General features: G+C 43.6%; 1 long non-coding RNA gene and 1 other non-coding gene across 2 annotated transcripts; both read right to left on the bottom strand.

Annotated features, from left to right (window-relative positions):
* Positions 1-5,335: 5,335 nt before the first annotated feature.
* Positions 5,336-13,179, bottom strand: LOC105485654 (uncharacterized). The gene is made up of 3 exons (XR_011612677.1): positions 12,842-13,179; positions 8,381-8,430; positions 5,336-6,514 (listed from the first exon to the last, which is right to left on the bottom strand). It is a non-coding gene; the product is annotated as an uncharacterized lncRNA (long non-coding RNA).
* Positions 11,665-11,790, bottom strand: LOC112427413 (U4atac minor spliceosomal RNA). Its single transcript, XR_003018953.2, has one exon. It is a non-coding gene; the product is annotated as a U4atac minor spliceosomal RNA (small nuclear RNA).
* Positions 13,180-15,080: the final 1,901 nt, after the last annotated feature.

The following is a 15,080-nucleotide window of genomic DNA, read 5'->3' as shown; positions in this document are numbered from 1 at the left end:
CACAGGCCTATGGAGAGATATGGGGGTTTCAGGAATATCTGGTTGTGTGGGAATCCTTAAGAGGGTAGGGTTTGGAGGTCTGGGGTCGTCAGGGTTGGGATGCTATCTTCAGGACACAATGCTCAGGCAGTTTCCACTGAGGACCTGGGGTCTCTATAATTAGAGTGACTAACCCTACCAGTTTCCCCAGAACTGAGAGGGTTCTTGGGATTTGGGACTTTTTGTTTTAAAACTGGGATGGTCCTGGAAAAGGCAGGACAAGTTGGTCGTCTACCTGGAACAAAAGGACCAGGCACAGATCATCGCCATGGACTTCAGGACCCACCTGCAGCTCAGCCAAGCCACACATCCCCAGGCTGGGGACCTGGGGAGTGGCATGCTGATTAGGGAAATGGCAGAGTGGCAGCCAGCTGGGAACAGCTCCCCAAGTCACTTGGGAGGGCCAGGCTGTGACCACAGGTGGCAGGAAAGCAGGGCTACCATGGCCCCAGAGCTTGACTGGAACAAGGTGCATTCTGGCATGGCTGATCCCACACAAACAGGAAGGCTGAGGGGAATTTCCAGGTAAGGCTCTCCAGACAGGCAGGGAGCATGAACCAGGTGGCTTCCACTCTGCCTGCAGAAAGGAAATTTCTTTGCTGGTTCCTGAAACTTCATTCCTATCAGGAATAGCCTGTCTCCTACCTACCCACCTGGGGGACCCACACTGACCGGCATTTCTAGGCTCTTACCCTTCTCTTCCTCTCTGACTTCGTCCTGCTTGTTGTAGAACTGTGTTTATTTCTCAGTTTCTTTCCTTTTTGTTTGTTTGTTTGAGACAAAGAGTCTCACTCTGTCGCCCAGGCTGGAGAGTGCAGTGGCCCAATCTCGGCTCACCGCAACCTCCACCTCCCAGGTTAAAGCGATCTTCATGCCTCAGCTTCCTGAGTAGCTGGGACTACAGGTGCCCACCACCGCCCGGGCCAATTTCTGTACTTTTAGTAGAGACGGGGTTTCACCATGTTAGCCAGGCTGGTCTTGAACTCCTTACCTCAAGTGACCTGCCCATCTCAGTTTCCCAAAGTGCTGGGATTACAGGCGTGAGTCACTGCGCCCAGCCAGTCTCTTTGCTTTTGAAGATCTGAAACTCACTGGTGCAACACTTGGAAGATTTTTAATATAAGGGGATTGAGTTCTAAGGCACAGAAACCGTGGGAAGAAATGCTAATAGGCTTCAGGAAAGACCAGAATGGGGGCAAGGAAGCCTCAGGAACATGGGCATTTCTCTTTCATTTCTATGTCCACTTCTCTTTCTGTGGTCTGTTTCATTCTCTCAGCTTTCTTTGCTTCTCTGTGCATTGGCAGAAGGTGGAATGTTTACATCATCTCAATTCCAGCCACACCCAGGGGCCGACTAGCTTTCCGGAATCTCAAATCTAAATTCTCAGGAGAAATCATCTGATTAGACCAACTTGGGTCGGATGCTCACCCCTGGCTCAGACAGCTGTGGCTGGGGGCTGGGAGCAAGCAGTACCGACATGGCTACACAGGACCCTTCCTAAAGACGGGCAAGTTTGTGGAGAAAGGAGTCGCCCTGAGTTGGCTAGACATGTTCGTTGTCTGTCATATATGTTTCCTGAGCTGGTAGGTAACTGTGCCTTCTCTTCCCAGAGTTTATAAAATTTCTTTTGTGGCTCCCTGGTGGTTGGCTTGATGTTAGTCTCACTCTGGAATATTTAAAAAATTAATTTGGATAACTGTGGTAAGCTACTTAACAAGCCAGGTCTTAAACAGTGTGGCCCATTATCTCTACCTTATACAGCACTCAATCATTATCTCCTTTGCATGATGGTTTAGGGCCTTGCAGCTCAAAGTGTGATCCATGGATCAGCAGCATTGGTACTGCCCAAGAGCTTGTTGGAACTCCAGAATGCAGTTCCTACCTACTTGAGCAGAATCTGCATTTTTAACTGCTCCCCAGGTGATTCACATTAAAGTTTGGTGAGCACCTGGAGGAGGTTCTTGTCTATTCTCTCTTATTAGATTGAAAATTCTGAGAGCAAGGACTCTATTTAGCAAACCTCAATTGTCCACTTCCTATGTGTAAAGTACCTTGCTTTGTCTTGCAGGCAACAGAGCTTATCAAATGCAGTTATGAGCGAATTTTAAGCTCAGGATAGTGAAGAGGGTAAATTAATTACAATAGTCCACCCTTATCCTTGGGTATGTGTTCTCAGACCCCCAGTGGATGCTGGAAACTGCAGATTGTATTGAACCCTACGTACATCCTATGTTTTTTTATTTGATAACCAAAATTTGGTTATCTGTTTGATAACCAAAACAGATAGCTACTAATGGGTAACTATCTAATAAGCAGGAAAGGTACACAGTATGGATAAGCTGGAAAAAGGGATGATTCATGTCCTGGGTAGGATGGCAAGGAATGGGGCAATATTTCATCACACCATTCAGAGCAGTGTGCAATTTAAAACTTATGAATTTTTTATTTCTGAAATTTTCCATTTAATATTTTAGGCCATGGTTAACCTCCAGTAACTGAGACATCAGAAAGCAACAGATAAGCAGGTACTACTGTACATGTTATCTGAATTTTGCTTTAAACTAATCCTGCAGGAGGTGGAGGGAAGTTGGGGGTATAGATGAAATAAACATGGCTAAATACTGATTTTTTTGAAGTGAGGTGATGGGAACTTGGAGACTTACACTATTTTCTCTATATTTGTATATTTTTTAAAATTTTCCACAATAAAAATTATAAGAAAGGAATGGTTGAAGACATTGTAAGAGATCATCTCGCTTCTCAAAATAAGTTAGTTTCCTAGCCAAATGAAGTAAATCTAAGGCACTAAGAGAATTTCCAAATGAAATTGCTCAATCCTTGTCAGAGACTTTTGGAGGATGAATACAGTGGGGAGAAGTTTGGAACATTAGTCATGTGTAAATGCTTTTCTAATTTTGCAAAAGGAGGAGTGGTAATCAGTTTCTTTCTGTCACTTCAAATCAGCTTATGGGGGAAAAAGGGAGGAGTAATTCACCAGGTCACATAACTGGTCAGCCCAGGGGGAGTCTGATACAGCACACCAGGGCGCAACCCTCTAGCTTCCTTGTTGGCTTAATTCTCAGACAGGCTCTTTCCACATAATGGCTGTAATGAGATAGATAGCGTACCTCCAAAATTCGTTTCTATCCAAAACCTCAGAATTGAGCTTATTTGGAAATAGTCTTTGCAGATGCAATTAGTTAAGTCAAGATGGGGTCATACTGGATTAGGGTGAGCCCTAAGTCTAGTGATTGGTTTACTTATAAGAGGAGAGGACACATCAACAGGAGAAGATCATAGGCAGAGAGAAGGCCATGTGAAGATGGAGGCAGAGATTAGAATGATGCCACTACAAGCCAAGGAATGTCAAGGATGGCTGCGAGCCACCAGAAGCTAGAAGAGGCAAGAAAGAATTCTTCCTTAGAGCTTTCAGAAGGAGCATGTCCAGCCTGGGCAACAGAGTAAGACTTCGTCTCCACAAACATTTTTTTAAAAAATTAGCTGGGCATGGTGCATATGCCTGTGATACCAGCTACTAGGAAGGGTGACAGAGTGAGACCCTATCTCAAAAAAAAAAAAAAAAAAGAAAGAAAGAAAAGAAAAAGAAGAAGAAGCATGTCCCTGCTGACACCTTGATATTTTGGACTTTTAGCCTCCAGAACTGTAAGAGAATCAATTTCTGTTGTTTTAAGCCACGAAGTCTGTAACAATTTGTTAGAGGAGTCCTTGGAAACTAATATAGCACCCTTGCTAACTCCAGACTGGCCATTCCAGATGAAAGGAAAAGTCTTTTACTCAACATTTGCAGCAGAAGTCCTGGGAGAAGAAGGGACATTGCTCATTAGTCCTTCTTGGGCCATATGTTGATCCCTGAACCAATCAATTGTGGCCAGAAGGGTATAGTGTTCTGATTGGCCAGATATAAGTCACCTGGGCCATAGAGACCCCATAGTTAGCCTCTTCTAATCACATAGGGAAGAGTGGGAATCTCTAACAGAAGGAGTAATATTAAGGAGGAAGCAGACAAAATCAATACCTGTCCATTACAGGAAGAAGTTGATTCTGCAAACTACACTCTTATCTAAGAATAGTGTGTGTGTGTGTGTGTGTGTGTGTGTGTGTGTGTGTGTGTGTGTGTGTGTGTGTAATGTGTAAGACAGGGTCTTGTTCTGTTGCCCCCCAGGCTGGAATGCAGTGGTGCAATCACATCTCACTGCCACCTCAACCTCCTGGGCTTAGGCAATCCTCTCACCTCAGCCTCATGAGTAGTTGTGACTACAAACACATACCACCACCACGCCTGGCTAATTTTTTTATTTTTAATAGAGACAAAGTCTCACTATGTCGCCCAGGCTGATCTTGAACTCCTGGGCTCAAGCAATCCCCCTGCCTCGACCTCTTGAAGTGCTGGGATTATAGGCGTGAGTCATTGTGCCTGGCCAAGAATAGACTTTTAAAGATGTAAAGGAAGTGGAGATTTCTCAGAACAAGCCAGAGCAAAGACTATCATATTTCCTTTTTTAACAGGTCCCTAAACTGCCAGATCACAGAGCTGCATTTGATAGTCTGTTGGCAAACTGAGCCGGCCTTTTACAATCTGTGGCATATTATTCCTGTGACTAAAGAGGAAAATATGGGTTGGATAATAGTACAATTAAAGGGAAACTGAACTTTTTAAAATGACTGGAGCGAACCTTTGCCATTATACTTGTCCACTCAGCATGCAATCCCCCATCTTATTTAGGAAGAATTTTCCAGTGTATGTAGTACTGGAGGGCTGCAATGCCCTAGCTCCCACCATGGAGGCAGAAAGGGGAAGATTCATTCCTCCCCTACCTGGCAGCTAGGGCTCAAGCATGTGAATTGGCTCAGTCATTCCCACTGAAGACTCTGAATTCTTAGGAGCGATGCTAAGAGGCAGGAGTGGTGTAGAAATTATTCATGGAGGCAGCAGCAGCATGAACGGTCCTGTAACAGTGGTGAACAGTCCTGTAGCAGTGGTGTTAAATAATCATGGGCAGTGGTGGCCATGGCAGAGCAGTGTTATAATTGACTGTTTTCATAGTCAAAACCATTGTTTCAGAAGACATTGATGAAAGTATGATATTTGACATTACGGAGATGATGGTCCTGCTCTATTCTGTTGCTTAGACCCTGGCTGGAATGCTGCATTCAGTTATGGACCCTACTAAATGCCCAGGGAGTCAAAGCCCAATCAAAGAATAATAATCAGGATTGGGAAGGAACTTAACAAGGAAGCATGAAGAACAATGGAAATGGAGCTGGGCATGGTGGTGTGTGCCTATAATCCCAGCTACTCAGAAGGCTGAGGTGGGAGGATCACTTGAGCTCGGAGTTCAAGACCAGGCTAGGCAACATAGTGAGACCCCATCTGTTTTTAAAAAAAGGTAGAATTGATAGGTAGCCTGGTGAGGAGTTGTCTTCAGCTTGGGAGAAGGTACATGGCTGATCTCTTTAAACAGCAGAAACACCATCATGTGGAAAATGATTCAGTTTATTCTCTGGCTCTGAGGAACAGACTTGATATTACTGACGAAGTTATAGACATGAATTTTAGCTTAATGCAGATGTTCCTTTATTTACAATGGGCTTCATCCCAATAAACTCATCGTAAGTTGAAAATATTGTAAGTCGAAAATGCACTTAACATATCTAAGCTCCCAAAGATCACAGTTTAGCCTAGCCTTCCTTAAATATTCTCAGAACATTTACATTAACCTATAGTTGGGCAAAAGCATCTAACACAAAGCCTATTTTAAAAACAAAAGGTTGGCCTTCATATGTTGCTAGCCTGGGAAAAGATCAAAATTCAAAATTTGAAATACAGTTTCTACTGAATGCATATTGTTTTTGCACCACTGTAAAATCAAAAAGTCGTAAGTTGGCCGGGCGCGGTGGCCCAAGCCTGTAATCCCAGCACTTTGGGAGGCCGAGACGGGCGGATCACGAGGTCAGGAGATCGAGACCATCCTGGCTAACACGGTGAAACCCCGTCTCTACTAAAAAATACAAAAAAAAACTAGCCGGGCGAGGTGGTGGGCAACTGTAGTCCCAGCTACTTGGGAGGCTGAGGCAGGAGAATGGCATAAACCCAGGAGGCGGAGCTTGCAGTGAGCTGAGATCCGGCCACTGCACTCCAGCCTGGGCCACAAAGCGAGACTCTGTCTCAAAAAAAAAAAAAAAAAAAAAGTCGTAAGTCTAATGGCAAGTCAGGGACTGTCTGTATAAGAAAGCTTAATAGTTGGGTCAGTGATAGCCACAAGGGAGCAGGCTGCCTCATGACATAGCGAGCTCCCTGTCACTGGTGGTGTGCACACAAAGCCAGGAGAACTCTCAGAGAGTGTATGGTGTGTGGAAATCCTCACTGGATGAAGTTAGGTTGATGTCCTTCCATATTCTCTCTAATGCTGAAATCTGATGAAGTCCATAGTGCAGGCTGGGAACAGCAGGAAACTGGAGGAAAAGAGACCAGAGATATTACAAATTGTGAATTGTTCTGGAGCACAATTCCCAACCACCATTCTAGCGCCAGAAAAAGAAAAAGTCATGGAGGGTTGCATTATTCCTAATTCTTTACCACTCCCTATATCCAGTCCCTTTGCCATGTAACTTTGAAATTTCTCCCACTAGAGGCAGAAGATGATAATGTTGGGTTGGCCAACTTGTTTTGGTTGATAGAATGTGGGTGGAAGTGACCACTCCAACCACAGGCCTTATGAAATATTGGGGCATTTTGCTCACCCATCTTGTGCCATGTGAAAAACATGCCCTTGGTGGGTATCACAGAAGACATAGAGACACATGGCATAGACTAACCTAGCCAACCTACAGAGCTACTACATCCTTAATCAGAGCTGTCCCAGCCAATCCATGGACACCTGAGAGAGAAATACATGCTTTATTATTGTACAGCACTTCAATTTGGTGGTTATTTGCTAAGCAGCATTATTATGGCAATAACTAATTAGCAATTAGTTATGGGATATTCCAACAATTTTAAGATACAGCAATTGAAGGCAGTTACCAGGCTTCTGTTGGCCTTTCTAGGATCTGAGAAAGCAGCCCTTGAGGCAAATAACCCATCCCAGCAGACTGTAGATGTATCCTGTCTACAGTCTCGATATATATGTTGGGTATAGATGTTGCTGGAAATGGATGACCAAAGTCACTGAGCAGGGCCTGGACCCAGTGCTATGGCACCTTTGTACAGGCTGGGATAAAGGGGTGAGAGGAGGAAGCAGACCCACTTCGGGTCATGAGAACAAGTATAGTTGAGCACTCAGAACAAAATATAGATGGTAATACTATCCTGACAGGCAGTTTATTTGTGTTGTGATGGATTAAAAACAGCCACAAATTCTTTCCTACATCTCTTATCAATATGTGGAGTCTATTTCCTCTCCCCTTGAACTTAGGTTGGTGCTGTGACTTATGCAGACCAATAGAATGTAGCTATGTATCACTGTATAACTTCTGAGGCTTGGCCTGAAGAGATCTTCTGGGCCAGGCACAATGGCTCATGCCCGCAATCCCAGCATGTTGGGAGGCCGAGGTGGGTAGAAAACTTGACCCCAGGAGTTTGAGACCAGCCTGGGCAACATGGCAAAACCCCATATCTACTAAAAATACAAAAATTAGCTGGGCAGGGTGGTGCACACCTGTAGTAGCAACTAGTCAGGAGGCTGAGTTAGGAGGATCACCTGAGCCCAAGAGGTGGAGGTTGCAGTGAGCCAAGATCACACACCACTGCACTCCAGCCTGAGCAACAGAGCGAGACCCTGTCTCAAAACAACAACAACAACAACAAAGTATTCTGTTCTCTCCTATGCATTCAGAATGCTCCTTCTGAGAACCCAGCTGCAAAGCTGTGAAGAGACCCAACCAACTCTGTGGGGGCCCACCTGGAGGAGGAGAAGTGAGACACCTGGCTAACAGTTCCAGCTGAGCTTCCAGTTGGCAACTAGCACCAACTTTCAGCCATGTGGGTGAGGTCATTTGTACCTCCAGACTTTCTACCACCCCAGCCAACACTCTGTGAAGCAGAAAACCATTGGGTTAATGGGTAACACACATAATTGTAAGAAATAATAAATGTTGTTTTAAGAGATTCATTTTGAGTAGTTTTGTTTTGTTTTGTTTTGCATAGCAATAAATCAGGCATTGGCAAACTTTCCGTAAAAGATCAGATAGTCAATATTTTAGGTTTTGCAGGCCCGATGATCTCTGTTGCTACTAAACTTTGCCATCACAGTATGAAAACAACCATAGAAAATACACAAACAAAAGAACATGGCTGAGTTCTAATGCATTTTCACTTACCAAAACAGATGGTGGGCTAGGTTTGGCCATGCAAACTAGTTTCCCAACCCCTGCAATAGATAATTAAAACAAATTAACACCCAGAAGTGGGGAGCTTCCATAACAAAAAACTAAAACATATAACATTGACTTTGGAATCAGGAAGCTTCAGAGTCCTGAAGTGTAGGAAGGAGGATGACAGCACAGTGAGGAAGTTGTGGGAGGTTATTCAGGACCTAAGTGACATAGTGGTAACGTAGTAACGCGGATAAAATAATTGAACTTGCCGCCTTGGTATGGAGATTTCTAGGCAAAATGTTCAAAATGCCAACTTACCCCCTTTAGCTGCCTGTGAAGAAGTACAGGAACAAGAAACTATTTTGTTTCAAGCAAAATTTTGAGAAACTATAGAGGGTCCAGGGCATTATCTACAGCCAGAAAAAAAAATGCTCAAAGTAAATTAAAACCTAGAGGGAATATTAATTCCAAGACCTTCCCTGTAAAATGGGGACTTAAGGTCAAGGATGTGGCTGTAAGACTTTTGTTGTTGTTTCTCAAATGTTATATTAGTTATTTTTTGTACTCTATTAGTATATTATTGGCATATACTAATATATGGGTAGCAATTTAAAAAGAAATTTAGATTCAGGGGTACAAGTTCAGGTTTGTTATATGAGTATATTGCATGATGCTGAGGTTTGGGCTTCTATTGATCCTATCACCCAGTAGGTAGTACCCAATAGGTAGTTTTTCAACTCTTGTCCCCCCACCTCTGTTGGAGTCCCCAGAGTCTATTGTTCCCACCTTTGTGTCGTGTGTACTCAATGTTTAGCTCCCACTTATTGGTGAGAACATGTGGTATTTGGTTTTCTGTTCCTGCATTAATTTGCTTAGGATAATGGCCTCCAGCTGCATCCATATTGCAGCAAAGGACATAATTTTGTTCTTTTTTATGGTTGTAAGACTGTTGAGATCTCAGAAAGACTTAAAACAGTGCCTCCTAAACCTCTCATGTAGACTAAAGTGCTTCTAAGAGTCTTAAAGGTTTGGTCCACAGCACTGTAATTCACAGCCTAAAGGAGGGAAGGGCTTATCTCGAGATTTGGGGGTATGGTTTGATTAAAAATAAAATTCATGGAAAGTCCAGTTTTTTCCCCTACAAGAATTGTACCAGTGTAAGCAGTAGTGGCTTGAGCTAAAACAGACAATAGTTCAACATGAAAAGAGCACACTGGGTACCCAGTGAAGCATCTTGAACAAGTTAACGACTGTGAACAAAGCCTATTTCTTTTGGAAAAGGAGGAATGACTCAAAGGATGGAGCCAAGAGCTCCATCCAAGGGTAGAGATAAGAGCCACAGAGAATCACATTCCCTGCCCCTGGAGCAGGTGGAGTTGGTGACAAGTGCATGGTTAGTTCTCAGATTTGCTAATGACTGCTATGTGCCTCTTATTAATCTCCTATTCTAAATGGGAGTGTCTATTGTGGTTTTCTTGTCCTTGTATTTCCATTATATGTTAGATGTGTGGGGGAAAAGTCACTTAAGGAGAAGTTGCAAGTTTAGTACAAATAATTTTTTTAGACTACAGTCATATACAGCTGAATCATGGGGATTTTTTTCTGAGAAATATGTCGTTAGTCAATTTTGTTATTGTGCAAACATCATAGAGTGAGCCTAAATCTAGATAGTACAGCCCACTATACATCTAGGTTATATGGTATGGCCTATTGCTCCCAGGCTACAAACCTGCACAGCATGTTACTGTTACTGCCTACACTGTAGGCAACTGTAACACAATGGTAAGTGTGTAACTAAACATATCTAAACCTAGAAAAGGCACAGTAATAATACAGTGTAAAATATAAAAAATAGTATACCTGTACAGGGCAGCTTTATTATCATCTTATGGACCCATCATCCTATATGCTGTCCACTGTTGACTGAAGCGTTATGTGGCACATGATGGTACTTGAGAGTAAATTTCTGATATGATGCCCTATTACTCCAAAACCCTTTTGTGTATATTTCCAGTGTAACCACAATATAATCATCAAAACAGGAAGTTAACATGGCTACATTATTATCATTTTATCCTTAGTCCCCATCCCAGTTTCACTGGTCATCCCAATAATATTCTTTTTTTAACTTAATTTTTATTTTTTAGTGACAGGGTCTTACTGTCATCCAGGCTGGAGTACAGTGGCTTGATCATAGCTTACTATAACTTCAAACTCCTGGGCTCAAATGATCTCCCTGCTTCAGCCTTCCGAGTAGCTAGGACTACAGGTATGCACCACCATGTCTAGATAATTTTTAAAAATTTTCGTAGAGACAGGGGTCTTGCTATGTTACCCAGGCTAGTTTCAAACTTCTGGCCTCAAGCGATCTTCCTGCCTTGGCCTCCCAAAGAGCTGGGATTATAGGCATGAGGCATGAACCACACTAGGACTCTAATTATATACATGAGAAATTTACTCTCAAATACCATCATGTGCCACATAACAACATTTCAGTCAACAATGGACAGCATATAGGATGATGGGTCCATAAGATTATAATTTTTTTTTTTTTTTTTTTTGGACAGAGTCTTGCTCTGTCGCCCAGGCTGGAGTGCAGTGGCATGATCTTGGCTCACTGCAACCTCCACCTCCCAGGTTCAAGTGATTCTCCTGCCTCAGCTTCCCAAGTAGCTGGGATTACAGGTGCACACCACCATACCCAGCTAATTTTTGTATTTTTACTAGAGATGGGGTTTCACCACATTGGTCAGGCTGGTCTTGAACTCCTAGCCTCAAGTGGTCCACCTGTCTTGGCCTCCCAAAGTGTTGGGATCACAGGCATGAGCCACTGCTCCTGGCCCCCAATAATATACATATATATACACACACACACACACACACACACACACATATATATATATATATATATATATTTTTTTTTTTTTTTTTGAGACGGAGTCACACTCTTGTCACCCAGGCTGGAGGGCAGTGGCACAATCTCGGCTCACTGCAACCTCCACCTCCCAGGTTCAAGTGATTATCCTGCCTCAGCCTCCTGAGTAGCTAGGATTACAGGCATGTGCCACCACGCCTGGCTAATTTTTGTATTTTTAGTAGAGATGGTGTTTCGCCATGTTGGCCAGGCTGGTCTTGAACCCCTAACCTCAGGTGATCTGCCTGCCTCGGCCTCCCAAAGTGCTAGGATTACAGATGTGAGCCACCATGCCCAGAGAATATTCTTTATAATAGAAGGATCCACTTTAGAATCACATGTTGCATTTAGTTTTTTTCCTTCAGTTTTTCATTTTTCCAAAAATTGCACCAAGCTAAAGCAAAGCTCTAGTTGATGTAGGTGTGTTGTGTAGACATTGGCAGTACTGCCCTCACTACATGCTCTTTGGACAGTAGTGTAACCCCAAGAAAAGGATAGTTAGTTGTTATTTCTCTTTATTTTCCTTCAATTGTGATGAGAACATTTTCTCAATCTTTGACTATCATGACCTTGACATTCTGGAAGACTTCAGGATGGTTGTTTTCTAGAATGTCTCACAATTTGGATTTCTCTAATGTTTCCCATTAAAATTATTAGTATTTCTTAAGGCAGTATTTGAAAATAGGTAAATATATTGTTACTCATCAAATTCCACTTATTTATATCACTATGGACTCATGGTTTACTTTGTTCAACTGGTAATAAATTGTATCTATCAATATTTATTTTCATGATCAAATTTTTCTATATTTGGCCAATGGGAGCCCCTTCAAACTGATTTCTGTGTCTTTTTGACATAATCTTATCATTCTTGGAGTTCTTCCTCACTTTCTGACACAAGACTTTCCAAGTTCATCTTGTAATATTCCTAGCCAATCCCTTGAATCAGCAATCAGCCTTTTCTCCAAGAATACCTAAGTCCTTTTATTGGAGAATGGTGTTTAGAAACCAAGACTTGGCTGCTAGATGTGCTCATGGCCTTGGGAAATTTCTGCTCCCAGACAATACACACACACCATTCTTATTTCATCATTTTTCACTATATCGAAAATCATGAATTCACACCAATTTCTCAACTTTAAATAATGTATCAAAGGATTCAGTTTAGTTTTTTCCCTGTCTATATTTGTAACTCCTCTGACTGTCAGAAACTTGGGTAACTCTCATCTATATATAGTTACTTTTTTTATTTTTTTTGAGACGGAGTCTCATTCTGTAGACTAGGCTGGAGTGCGATGGCACAATCTCAGCTCACTGCAACCTCTGCCTCCCAGGTTCAAGTGAGTCTTCTGCCTCAGCCTCCCAAGCAGCTGTGGATTACAGGCATGTGCCACCCAGCCCAGCTACTTTTTGTATTTTTGGTAGAGATGGAGTTTCACCACGTTGGCCAGGCTGGTTTCTAACTCCTGACCTCAGGTGATCTGTCCGCCTTGGACTCCCAAAGTGCTGGGTTTACAGGTGTGAGCCACCATGCCCGGCCATATACTTACTTTTTAATCAGTGTTCCTGTGTTCAACACTCTCTTCATCACGTCTTGGCTTCAACACCCTGTACTCAGTTGCCCTTCACAGGAGACTTCCTACCATGCTCAGGTCCTGAGGACCTTTTTACTCTCCTGAGCTTCGACCCTCTTTGCTGGGCTATTATCCTCCCCGCCACTCCCTTACCCCTCCCTATCCTGGTTGGGCTTTGACACCCTGTCTATGCTGTTTGGACTCTTATGTTGCTCAACCCTACCTAGTGACTTTTTAACTAAATTTCTCAGGAAAAGGGAGAGAGAAAAAAAAAAGGAATAAGGTAATTTGTCTTTATAATCCATGGGTCCCTCTTTTATCTTTTTTTTTTTTTTTTTTTTGAGACAGAGTCTCGCTCTGTCGCCCAGGCTGGAGTGCAGTGGCCGGATCTCAGCTCACTGCAAGCTCTGCCTCCCGGGTTTACGCCATTCTCCTGCCTCAGCCTCCCGAGTAGCTGGGACTGCAGGCGCCCGCCACCTCGCCCGGCTAGTTTTTTGTATTTTTTAGTAGAGACGGGGTTTCACGGGGTTAGCCAGGATGGTCTCGATCTCCTGACCTCGTGATCCGCCCGTCTCGGCCTCCCAAAGTGCTGGGATTACAGGCTTGAGCCACCGCGCCCGGCCTCTTTTTTTTTTTTTTTTTTTTTTTTTTTTTAAGACAGAGTCTCGCTCTGTCGCCCAGGTTGGAGTTCAGTGGCGTGATCTCGGCTCACTGCAAGCTCTGCCTCCGGGGTTTACGCCATTCTCCTGCCCCAGCCTCCCGAGTAGCTGGGACTACAGGCGCCCGCCACCATGCCTGGCTAATTTTTTGTATTTTTAGTAGAGACGGGGTTTCACCGTGTTAGCCAGGATGGTCTCGATCTCCTGACCTCATGATCCGCCTGCCTCGGCCTCCCAAAGTGCTGGGATTACAGGCATGAGCCACCGCGCCCGGCCTTATCTTTATTTTTTAGAGATGTTACCCAGGCTGGTCTCAAACTCTTGGGCTCAAGTGGTCCTCCCACCTCATCCTCCCAAAGTCCTGGGATTACAGGTGTGAGCCACTGCACCCGGCTATCCATACCTCCCGTCCCTGAACCTGAGGAATATACCTGTGAAACTGTGTCCCAAAGAGTTAAAGAAACCAATGACTAACAAATTCCTGAGTTTGCAGGATGGCAGATAAGAAAAGAATCAATGTGCTGAAATGCCAAAACTCCCTCTGCTTGAGATAAAAGAACTGGCTGAAATTAGTTGGAACCAATAGGGCAACTGGGCTCTTGCACAGAAAGAGCTTTCTGGTGTCACAAATTTCCACCACATGTTACATTCTAAATCCCCCTGAATTGCACATGTGACTCATGAAGAGGCATGAAGAAATAATTGTGCATGCCTGAGGACGTTCCAGACCTCCCCTTTCCTTCCACCAGTTACTTATTAATCTCAGAATCCACCCCCAAAAATTTTTCTGATAAAAACACTACCTTAAAGCCAGCCCAGGGAGACTTGAGACAGCCCAGGGAGACCTAAAGTCACCACAAGGAGATTTCAGCTGGACTCTTCTATCTCCCTGTTGGCCTACCTGCAGTATAAAGCTTTTCTTTTCTTAAAAACCTGGTGTCACAGTATTGGTTTCTAGAACAGTGGGCAGTGAGTGTTTTGCTCTTTGGTCAGTAACACCTGGATTTGATTTAGATAATACTTTGGACCTGAAGTCTTAATTAGTTGAACCTTTGGGGGATCTTAGGAAGACACTAATGTATTTTACCTGTGGGAAGAATCTATATAATTTGTGGCCATTGGGCAAACTACTGTGGATTAAAGGTGCCTGACAATTCTTTGCCCCTCCTCCCATCAAGAGATGGAGTTGGTCAGGTGAAATGGCTCATGCTGGTAATCTCAGCACTTTGGGAGGCCAAAGCAGGAGGACTGCGTGAGCTCAGGAGTTCGAGACTAGCCTGAGCAATATCGCAACACCGCATCTCTACTAAAAATTTAAAAATTAGCTTGACATGGAGACGCATCCCTGTAGTCCCAGCTACTCGGGAGGCTGAGGCAGGAGAATCACTTGAGCCCAGGAGTTTGAGGTTACAGTGAGCTACGATCACACCACTGTACTACAGGCTGGTTGACAAAGGAAGATCTAATCCAAAAAAAAAGAAAAAACAAGAGGCAGAGACAGTTTTACTCCCCTTGAATCTGGACTGCCCTATAAACTTGTTTTAAGCAAAAGAATG

Source organism: Macaca nemestrina, chromosome 14 (assembly GCF_043159975.1).
Source record: "Macaca nemestrina isolate mMacNem1 chromosome 14, mMacNem.hap1, whole genome shotgun sequence".
NCBI classification, from domain to species: domain Eukaryota; kingdom Metazoa; phylum Chordata; class Mammalia; order Primates; family Cercopithecidae; genus Macaca; species Macaca nemestrina.
The sequence above is the reverse complement of the archived record's forward strand: the minus strand, read 5'-3'. Positions and strand labels throughout refer to the sequence as shown.